Here is a 9,890-nt window from a genome sequence, read left to right as displayed (position 1 = left end):
AAGATGGTCTGTTGGCTTTATGGTTTTATTGTTTTAACAATATGTTGTGCTTTTGTGATTTTTTTTTTTTTTTTGCCTTACTGGATTGTAGTGTTTAGCTCAGTCTTGTTTTGCATGAGTTTTGGTCCAGTATACACCGTAGTCAGTTTATTGACCTGCACAGAACCTTCTATTTTTCCTGCATCACTGTCATGTATAGGTAGTATTTGTGACGCTGTACATCTGACACGTTATCGTGGAGTGTATTGAAGTCCCAGTCTGTGCTGTAACTGTGATTTTTAAGAAGAGCTGTTCCAGTTTTCCTTCAGTAAAAAAGAAAAAAAACCAACAACTTAATTTTACAAATGTGTAAGGATAGTTGCAGGAGGGACTTTCACACCCACAATGGTACCAACTGACTGCACGTGCACTTACTTTTTACACATAACGGGAGTATTTAATTATTCCTTCTGATGGAACATTTAAATAAGTCTAGACATGATGTGGGATGGACGGCTGAATCCTGGTTGGGACAGGAAGGCCTAAACTGACGCCTACGGAGCAAGTTTCAATGACTTCCTATGGCGATTTCAGAGAATTCCGACAGATATGAAGCTTTATCTTGCAATAAAAATAAGAAACACGGTTGCTTTATTTACCCAAAGAAAGTTTTATTATATCACAACTCTCAGGCTTTAGTGAAATTAAGTATAAATCCTGACTTACTTTAAAGGTTTAGAAGCTCTGATCATGATGACATTTTACAGACTATGAACAACGACTGAAGAGAAATAAAGTCAGAGTATCAGGCTCCATCCTGTGCTTTCACGTACTTGAAGTGGTTGTTGTTGTCGTGCTGTGAATGAAGATTTAGTTTTTTGTCATGTACAGTGAACCCAGTGTTGCTTCACTTTAAAGGATCCTGACAAAATCACAACTGACTACCTACTGCTTCAAATGCCTTTGGTTTTTCAACATTAACCACCGTTTTACTACCAAACATATGATATCGAGTAGACGTTAACTTGTACCTGAATAAATATCTGTGATATTTTATTATAGCTGTTGTTCAAGATGTTAATCTATGGAAATAACATGACTATAAATAAATAACAAGGTCGATGAATTTTGGTGAAAAAGACATGACTTTATATAAATAATGTATATAAATGTATACCTTTTATATTGGTGATGCATATTTACAAATAGCTTGTAAAGTGTAAATAGCACGGACAGTTTTAGTTTGGCAATAAAATAATTGTAGATGTTTTTAAATTGTCTGTTGTCGTCATTTTCCCATTCTCGTTCATTTTATTGGTGTTAAAGCTGCAGATAGTTCATGTTATTGTGTTGGATAAAAGTAAGTCTGAATCCACATTAGCAGGAAAAAGTCCCTGAGAAATACAAGAGGGACTTTAATCTCTCGTCCATGCAACCCGCTGCTATCACGAGAAATATTTGTGTTGAGCAGAACTGAGGTGAACTCGTGACTCAGCTGTTTTCCATGTGGCCCATCAAGAAATTTCCCACCCCTGGTTCATTGGCTGGTCGCCTTCATTTCCAAGCACTTCCAACATTTTTCGGAACTCGATCAATATTCACACATTTTATCAAGGGAGCGAGGCATTATTCAGATTTCCAACATCCAGTTACAGTAGTTGAGGCAAGAAGTAACATGTACGGGTTAATTTCTCAGTATCATTCTGAGTCAGGGTTACCGTTGAAAGAAAGCAGCACCATTATATGGACACAAAAAAAAGACAGGAAGGAACAAAAACAAGACAAGAACAAAAAGTTACATTATATGAACATTTTATTTTTAAGCAGCTGTGTCAAATACAAATCAGCCATGAGAACACAGTCTCTGAGTTTGGGTCAAGCAGCGTGTCAGTCCGACAGTCACAGTGAAGTCTGTACCAGGAGGGCTCAGACGCTCTGCCTGTCATCCTCAGCTGTCCTCTGGAAGACGTTCGGTTTGGATTTTGACTGAAAAAGAACAAAAAGAACAACAAATTAACATCAAGTACTCATTTCTAGCAGTCACTTAGTTAAAGCCCTTTCATGGTGGAAATAATCTGATGATCAAGAGCTTTAATCTGCCTGTAGCACTTCCTGTTTACATATTGTCATTTTTATAGACGGCACTGTTTCATTAACATGCTATTTTTCAATGTTGGCATTCTCTGCAAAAAACGGAGTCAGGATATTGTGCAGGTAAACAATATCCAATGTACACAAACTTCAAAAACAGGTTTTGCAAATCATGATAAAGATTGGACTGTAAGTGTAGAACGAAAAATACATTTGAAGATCTGACTGATTAATACATCAGTGAGAGTACTATCAGCACGAGTAGACAGTTTTTAATAACATCAGAGGGGGGTGCACCGTTCCTGGAAGTACTGATGCGTGGAGTGGACGGAGCAAGCCCCTATTCCATCTCCCTGTTCTGAAATTCAATTTATTATGACGTATCAGATATTAAACTGATTAGAACAGATTTGTTTTTTGCTGGAAACAGTCATTTATTAAGTTAAACGGTCAAAGAATGAACTTTATTGGCATAAATTCAAGGGATGCAGTTGTGCATGAGGGCATTCAACACTCCCAAAATGGAACATGTTGACCATTGATGCACGCGCCTGCCTCCAACACCAATGGTCCGACCAATCAAATAAAGACGCAAGGCCCCAAAGGCCTCAGAAAATAGGAAACCTGCGGTGTTGCTGCCATCTGGTGGACAACGGGAGGAGTTGCACAGTGGAATTATCAATTTCTCCTTGTTTGCGCTTCATGCTGGTCAGTAAATGTTTTTTCTTTTCTTTTTTTTTTTTGTTAAATGTAACGCAGTAACCCTGTCATATTTCAGTGTGAAGCCTGTTGTGTTTCTCCACTTTCAGTACTCATTTCTGTGACAAGCAGAACAATTGCTCCCACCAACCTTTAGATGAGTAATGTTTTAAATTTCAGTGTGTTGGCCAGAATGAAATGCGATTCCACAGGGTGGCACATACTTTATACAAAAATGTGTCCCGCTGGAAATCAAGTGTCCAAAAACAGACACCAACAATAATTATCTTGAAATGACTTGGAACTCAAGTTGTACCAGATCCAAAAAAGCACACATGAGGAAAAGTTACACTGTTAAAAACAGTTCAAATACACATCTGATAATACAGAGCGTTCCTGTCACCTTCTGGGAAACACCTTGATCTGGAGTTTGTCTGGAGGTCTGGTGCAGGACAGCAGAGACACTTGTTGTTTCACTTTGTTGTCTGTCCCCTGTGTGAGCTTACCAACATGTCATCAAGATGCTAAACAATTTAATGAGGTGTATGACTATTGACATACCATAGTTACTTTTCAGCTGTTCCGGTACCTATAAATACTCCTCACTACCGACTCTCTTTCGGTTATTGGAAACTTTTATTTGTATATCTTATTTTTCTTGAACAGTAGAGGGGGGTGCACCGTTCCTGGAGGTACTGCAATACCAGGTCGATGCGTGGAGTGGACGGAGCAAGCCCCTATTCCATCTCCCTGTTCCAAAAATCAATTTAATATATGGTCCCCGGGTAGGGGACGTATCAGATATTAAACTGATAAGAACAGATACTACACTTGATCTTAGCCAAAAGGCCGAGAAGCGATACCGATTACTGTCTCGAGGAGAGGGAGTCGTTCTCCGGACTGTCAATCTGAGTCCAGGTGTGACACGAACGCGTGCTTATCTAAACATGACACTTCATACAAGACAGAAAGAAGAAAACTCACTCCCCGCACCACTGCTGCTGATCAGATATTTTTAGAGGCATTAAAGAATGTTTCATTTTAATGATACGCGAGCTCTGTGGACACGTGATCCATTCTGATCCAATCAGAAGCAGAAAAACCGAAATCGAATTTTTAAAAGGTTTTGAATTACTGAAACGAACATTACAAACTTGGTACTATTTACCTATAATAAATAATTGAAAGATAATCAAATAATGAACGTAAGGTGAACATTTCACTCAAGCCAAGCGATAACTCGGGTAGTGTCACACAATAACATGTCCGTGTGTCAACGGAACCAAACAATGGTTCCAGATGGCACAAACACAGATGTGGTCACAGTGCCTCTAGTGGAGAGGAGAAGTACTGGCGCGCCTTACACGGCTGCTCAACTCAAACTGCTTCAGTTTGAGATGCAATGCACGACTGTACATTGGAGCGTCAGAAAGCAAAATTTACTGCGCACACTCCAAATATAGTGGCCCAAAACGTGAAGAAAAATAAACATTCAGCCATTTTAACATGTGTTTCAAAGAATTCCCACATTAGTAGTGGACGGCTGTTCACCACAAGGCATCACTAACAAGCTATAATTAACAGTACAAGTAACACATTCGACGCAAATAAAACCACAATTGTGTAAATCTTTTGAAGAGGTTTAAGAAACACATTAACAAGTTGAAAATCGCATGAAACTGAGTTCAATCAATTTTAATTGGTTATTAAATCAAATTTTTCTACTTCCTGGTAATAGTAGAAAAAAAAGCGACCAGTTGACCTACAGTTGAATACACAATTTTTGGTAGCTGAAAGAATGTCGAAGTACCTGAGCAAATATGAAGTTACAGAAAGATTTGCACTTCATCTTACCTCCTTCCACAGAGGAGCCGCACTGGACTACCTCACTACTGTCTCTGCGCATGCGCGACAGAACGGCGCCTTTCAGTTTTCACTGTGGAAAAACACCACGAGACATCGAAGGATCTGCCAGAAAAATGCAAACTGTTTTCCAAGATTGTGTTGCATTTACATTCCAACACATACATCAGTGAAAAAAGAGTTTATAACTTGGCCAGAGATTCCAGTTATTTAAAATAGACTTAAATCACTTTGGAGGACTGTGCATTACTGATAATCTCCTATGAAATATTAACACATTTTACAGTGATTTGGTTTTGCTTGAATTATAACCATTTTGTTTGTCTTATGTTTAGTTTTGATCTGCAGAATATCTACAGCTCACTGAGTATTTTTTTTCAGGTTTGATGAGAAGTTCATCTTCCAGGGGAAGCAACACAATCAGCTCTGCCTTTTGCAGATCTTCACATCTCTCCTCCAGTGAATGTGAGACGAGGGGAGCACGTGAGTGGAGGGCTGGAAACTCTGCTGATACAGGTGAGCTGGGGCTCATCTGTCATGATAACATGATTATCTGAGAGTCTTCCTGTCACCCTCTGTGAAACATGTTGATCTGGAGTTTGTCTGGAGGTCTGATGCAGGACAGCAGAGACACTTGTTGTTTCACTTTGTTGTCTGTCCCCTGTGTGAGCTTACCAACATGTCATCAAGATGCTAAACAATTTAATGAGGTGAACGAAAATTGGCATGCCATAGTTACTATTCAACTGTTCCTGCACCTGTAAATACTCCTCACTACTGACTCTCTTTCGATTATTGGAAACTTCTAGTTTTGTATATTTTATTTTCTTTGAACAGTAGAGGAGGGTGCACCGTTCCTGGAGGTACTGCAATACCAGGTCGATGCGTGGAGTGGACGGAGCAAGCCCCTATTCCATCTCCCTGTTCCAAAAATCAATTTAATATATGGTCCCCGGGTAGGGGACGTATCAGATATTAAACTGATAAGAACAGATACTACACTTGATCTTAGCCAAAAGGCCGAGAAGCGATACCGATTATTGTTTCGAGGAGAGGGAGTCATTCTCCGGACTGTCAATCTGAGTCCAGGTGTGACACGAACGCGTGCTTATCTAAACATAACACTTCATACAAGACAGAAAGAAGAAAACTCACTCCCCGCACCACTGCTGCTGATCAGATATTTTTAGAGGCATTAAAGAATGTTTCATATTAACGATACGCGAGCTCTGTGGACACGTGATCCATTCATTCTGATCCAATCAGAAGCAGAAAAACCGAAATCGAATTTTTAAAAGGTTCTGGATTACTGAAACGAACATTACAAACTTGGTACTATTTACCTACAATAAATAATTGAAAGATAATCAAATAATTAGCGTAGGGTGAACGTTTCGCTCAAGCCAAACGATAACTCGGGTAGTGTCACACAATAACATGTCCGTGTGTCAACGGAACCAAACAATGGTTCCAGATGGCAGAGAAACACAGATGTGGTCACAGTGCCTCTAGTGGAGAGGAGAAGTACTGGCGCGCCTTACACGGCTGCTCAACTCAAACTGCTTCAGTTTGAGATGAAATGCACGACTGCACACTGGAGCGTCATAAAGCAAAAAATTACTGCGCACACTCCAAATATAGTGGCCCAAAACGTGAAGAATAATAAACATTCAGCCATTTTAACATGTGTTTCAAAGGAGTCCCACATTAATAGTTCCTGTCGACGGCCGTTCGACACCTGGCATCACTAACAAGCTAATAATTAGCACAGTACAAGCAACACATTCGACGCAAATAAAACAACAATTGTGTAAAACCTTTTGAAGAGGTTTAAGAAACACATTAACACGTTGAAAACGCACGAAACTGAGTTCAATCAGTTTCAATTGGTTATTAAATTATTCTACTTCCTGGTAATAGTAGAAAAAAGCGACTAGTTGACTTACTGTTCGGTACACAATTTTTGGTAGCTGAAAGAATGCCGAAGTACTTGAGCAAATATGAACTTACGGAAAGATTCTTCATTTTACGTCCTTACACTGACGAGCCGCATTTTCCAGGACTGCCTCAAACTACTGTCACTGCGCATGCGCGACCGAACTGCGCCCCTCCAGTTTGCACTGTGGAAAAACACCACGAGACATCGAAGGATCTGCCAGAAAAATGCAAACTGTTTTCCAAGATTGTGTTGCATTTACATTCTAACTAATACATCAGTGAAAAAAAGAGTTTATGACTTGGACAGAGATTCCAGTTACTTAAAATAGACTTAAATCACTTATGGATAAAATGGTTCAAGTTTAAAATGTATTTGTGGGATTTTTCAGTCAGTAGGGAAGCTGTCCAGTGACGGTGCTTTTGGGAAGGGGCCCTACTGAAGCAAAACATCGGGGCCAGGTTCTATTTATCCAATGTGTTAGTGTGTTTTCTGAAGATTAATAATGATCTGTTTGTATATCTGTTAAATGCACCACAGTAGCAACATTTGTCTTTGAAGAAATAAAAAATACCAAATAACTTTAACAGTGTCTTCCAAGAATAACTGTAACTCATAACTGAGATACTTGACCTGGTCCATCCATTTTCAACCTCAAGAATGCAGAGGCCTTCTTGGAAGCCATGCAAGAAATTATGTGATGATTAGAAAACACTCATGCACCTGAAACGTCGAAATCTCTGCCCCAGACATCAAGAAAAAAAATTAGACAAAATACATAGGAGTGCTCCTTGTTTCTCCCTGCAACTATCCACACTGAATGTGATTAGAGACCCTCACGGAGCCTTACATTCCATGTTCCAGTGTGGTGCTGAAGCCTGCTTCACACTCATAGCAAGGAAGAGGAAAAGGTCAGAGGTCTTCCAATGTAAAAACAACTTCAAGACAAAACAGGGTTAACAGAAAACTGAAGAATCACAGATAATGTAATCTACCTTCCACTAGGTGTACGTTTGTCTCTGTAGTGACACTGAATACTTTTTATGCATTTATTTAATCCACCTCACAATGCCCATCTGCAATATATAAGCGGACCACTGGGGGGCCGCGTACCACACATTGATAGTAAATACCACACTTTGGAACTTATTGGTCTTCTCTCGGCAATGCGAAGAAAACTAAATATTAAGCTGCCTCCTCTGAAGCCTTGGCATCCCGACAACTGTCACAGCTTATTGTTTTCCCCATGTGAAGCACGCTGAAGTAGAACATTTAAAGCCACAGCTTCACCTTTGAGTGAGTAAATGAGGCAGAGCAATCAAACTGGCCAGTCTGACAAGGTCATCATATTGAGGTTTGTTTCAAGTTACATTGAAATTATTCTTTATTTTAAGGGTTTTCATTGGGCTGCACCTTTATGTACTTTATAGCATCATTGTCTCCCAGTCAGAATACATCTGGTTTAAGTCCAACTTCTGGCTCAAGTTTACATTCTCAGTCCAAAAAAAGTGTTTGCATTCATTTAGTGACTTGTACGGTAAATTGAATGTAAGAATGACTGTGTGTCTATCTGTGTCCCTGGTGTATCCTCTGACTCCAGGGGGGCTTATATGCAAGTTCGTAAGGATTGTTCACAATGTTGGCTTTTGTGAACACACCAATCCATTATTTTTACAATCCAAAACTCTGAAATAAATTGACCTTGTGGAGTTCAAAACCATTCAAGTAATGTATAAAGCAAAGAATAACTTATTGTCAGGCAACATTCAGAAATGATCCTGTGAAAAAGAGAGGCTATGGCCTAAGAGGAAAGTTACATCTAAGAATTTATGAAGTGCACACTACCTTTGAAAGCTTCTGCATTACTATCCATGGAGTACTATTGAACAATTTGTATGTGGAAATAAAACAAATATCAAACATATTTCAAACATAGTCTAAAAGAAAAATATATATATAAAAAAGGGATTTTTGTACAGTATGCATCAATGACTATAAGAGTTTATGTGTTTGTGGACAATGTTGCATTGATTAAAAAAAATACCACAACTGCTGGAGAAATTTTGAGTTATAGATGTTGTCTGAATGTAACACTGCTGGCGCTTGATGTCAAAGTAAGAAACAATTATGGTTCTAAAGAACAAAGCTATTGATAAAAACATGAAGGGTCTAGGATTAAATAAGTTTTCACTTCTTCCTACTGGTTTTTATGTTCAGCAATACTTTACACTTGTTTCATTCATTTACATATTTTCTTTTTTCTTCTGTTTGTTTTCAGTCCTTCACAAGTTTGAAATAAATAAATGAATGAATAAATAAATAAATAAATAAATAAATAAATAAATTTCAATCAATGAAAAAAGAAAAAACAATGCCCCTGAAGTAGATGAACCAGTACAGATGATGGATGGGCGTCTAGTTTGGCGAGGCTGATCATACTGAGTTGTTTGTCATATTCTGCCTCCACTGTCTCCAATCCAAAAGATTAGAAAGTCCTCTGTGACCATCTCAAACAAAACAGAACATCATGACCTCTACAGAAGCTTAATCCTTTTACACGCTGCTCAACCATCTGGAAGAGCAAATTCCATGCGGCTGGTTTGACTGAAACTTTGACAAATTCACAAGTTTTACTAGTCTGGTTTAAGTTACAAGTATTGGACCTGTTCAGAGAGTCTATTTATATCACAGACGGTCTTGGCGTAATTCAAAAGACTGCCTCTACTTAAAAGATCCATGTTTTCCTTTCAATGAACACAGTCTTGTCTAAAAGACTATTGTACTTTTGAGAGCTCTTCAAACGCTGAGGTCTGAGAAGAAGAAAGTGAAACACTTATTCCACTGGGTGGCGCTCTACACCTCTCCCTCCAGCGGCCTAATTACGAGCCAAGGCATTTCATAAACATGTGACGCAAAGACTCATCACACATTTCTGCAGCACGTCGCGCTCCCCCGCAGAGACAAAGCGTCTCGTGCACAGAGCTGTCACTCACTGAGACAGCACCGCCGCGCGCCTCTGCTCGCCGCCTCGGAGTGCGCATCCAGCGGAGACTGCGGAGGAATGAGTCTGGCACGGCGCCCACTGCAGTCCGCACATCACTCTCCGCAAATCACGCCTCGCTGCTCCCGGCTCTAATTGGCTCCCCGGAAAACCGCCGCGTGCGGCTCACCTGATTTAATTGGACTATCGCGACAAGTGGCACGTGTGACGTCATTGCGACTGGTACTTGTAAAGTGGCACGGAGGGGCACAGCGGAGGGTTCTTTTTTTTTTCTTTTACGCGCGAGCCCTGATTGAGCACCTGCGAGGACTGCAGCAGCAG

At 39.8% G+C, this 9,890-nt stretch overlaps 2 non-coding genes and 1 pseudogene across 2 annotated transcripts; all 3 read right to left on the bottom strand.

The window, feature by feature from the left end:
* Window positions 1–2,356: 2,356 nt before the first annotated feature.
* LOC115389370 (uncharacterized) lies at window positions 2,357–2,504 on the bottom strand (annotated as a pseudogene).
* Window positions 2,505–3,439: 935 nt separating this feature from the next.
* On the bottom strand, window positions 3,440–3,630 carry LOC115389369 (U2 spliceosomal RNA). The gene has a single exon (XR_003931597.1). It is a non-coding gene; the product is annotated as a U2 spliceosomal RNA (small nuclear RNA).
* Window positions 3,631–5,473: 1,843 nt separating this feature from the next.
* Window positions 5,474–5,664, bottom strand: LOC115389368 (U2 spliceosomal RNA). The gene has a single exon (XR_003931596.1). It is a non-coding gene; the product is annotated as a U2 spliceosomal RNA (small nuclear RNA).
* Window positions 5,665–9,890: the final 4,226 nt, after the last annotated feature.

This window comes from Salarias fasciatus, chromosome 5 (assembly GCF_902148845.1).
Source record: "Salarias fasciatus chromosome 5, fSalaFa1.1, whole genome shotgun sequence".
In the NCBI taxonomy this organism is placed as follows: Eukaryota; Metazoa; Chordata; class Actinopteri; order Blenniiformes; family Blenniidae; genus Salarias; species Salarias fasciatus.
Note: the sequence above shows the minus strand (reverse complement) of the source record. Positions and strands in the feature narration are given on the sequence as shown.